Genomic DNA, 1,442 nt, shown 5'->3' with positions numbered 1-1,442 from the left:
ACACACACACACACACACACACACACACACACACACACACACACACTCACACACACACACACACATACACGCTTCTCCCTGTCCCTCTCCCTGAGGATTTTGATATTGATCAGGATAGGGGAATTCATATTGCTGTTTATAGAAAGAGTGGAAATGAAGGATAGCAGCTAATAGTGGCTAGGTGTCCAGTTCAGATGGTTACCTAGCAACAGCTTCAGATCAAAGCTGAACTTCAGAAGCTTGACTGAGCTGCACACTCAGTCTGCTAACTGTTGTCTCACGTGTACGGGTTTTTAAATCAGAACTACCTCTGGAGTTATATGGGCTGACACTCAATTGACTGACTGTCATCTCAGCCTCTGACAAGGTGAATGGGCTGTGTTGATAGGAAACCACTCAGGTTGTAAGGGAGAAAGCTGACAGTAGTTACAGCCAAAGCAAATACCTTCCAGAGCTGGAACGTAACAACTATGTCACTCACAAGCAGATTTTTTTCAATCCGCTTTCAAATAAGAAAATTAGCAGTTTGCTTAAAATCACAAAATGAGTCAGAACAGTTGAAGTAGGTGTTAAATAAAATGATTTCCACTGCAGTTAAAAATTACTCAAGAGAACTCCTGCAGACTCCAAGGCTCCAATTCTTAGTTTACTTCTAGGAAACTAAAGCAATTATCTATAAACAGATAAAAGCATTTTCCACAGTGGCTGAAATGTGTCATATTTGCACCCTGTCATTAAGACACACCTTTCTTCTATTAAGCATCTCTCCCTATCTGTACTTACTTTAGGCCCATAGTTCAAAAATATAACAAATATTTTACCTGTGTGATTTCTTTGTAGCAGCTTTTGAAATGTAGCCTAATCTGAAAGGAAACCTCTTGGTCAGGTTAAAATTCTATTGCTCACACTGGATATGTTAGGAATGGCATTTCCACAAAAAGTCAAGTTCAGGGGAGTCACACAGATACTTTCCAGACCAAATTCCATAATAGAACTATGAATAAAGCCTAGTACCGGAAACAGCCCAAGTGTCTATGAACAGATAACTGGATGAACAAAATGTGACACACACACACAAACACGCACATGGTTCTATCGTTGACCTTGATTATAAAACTAAATGTTCATGTTTTTCTCTCTGTGGCAAACTATATAGACAAATTGCCATTTTTATATAGAGCCATGGGCTAAAAATGATTGACTATGAGCTGGAGAAATGGCTCAGTGGTTAAGAGCACTGACTGCTCTTCCAAAAGACCCTGGTTCAATTCTCAGTACTTACATAGTGGCTCACAAGCACTGCAGTCTCAGGGGATTCAATGCCCTTTTCTGGTCTCCTTGGACAGCAAGTATGCATGACAGATCTGCAGACAAAACACCCATACACATAAGGAAAGAAGGAAAGAAAGAAAGAAAGAAAGAAAGAAAGAAAGAAAGAAAGA

The 1,442-nt window shown here is 39.8% G+C and overlaps 1 long non-coding RNA gene across 4 annotated transcripts in view; it reads right to left on the bottom strand.

Moving 5' to 3' along the window:
• The window catches only part of LOC115031732, a 20,397-nt gene that overhangs the window by 18,316 nt on the left and 639 nt on the right, over positions 1–1,442 (bottom strand). For all 4 annotated transcript variants that reach the window (XR_003837385.1, XR_003837387.1, XR_003837384.1 and 1 more), the window contains exon 2: positions 1,283–1,364. This is a non-coding gene — a long non-coding RNA (uncharacterized LOC115031732). The remainder of the gene's footprint in view (positions 1–1,282; positions 1,365–1,442) is intronic.

This window comes from Mus caroli, chromosome 8 (genome assembly GCF_900094665.2).
Source record: "Mus caroli chromosome 8, CAROLI_EIJ_v1.1, whole genome shotgun sequence".
Classification (NCBI taxonomy): Eukaryota; Metazoa; Chordata; class Mammalia; order Rodentia; family Muridae; genus Mus; species Mus caroli.
Note: the sequence above shows the minus strand (reverse complement) of the source record. Positions and strands in the feature narration are given on the sequence as shown.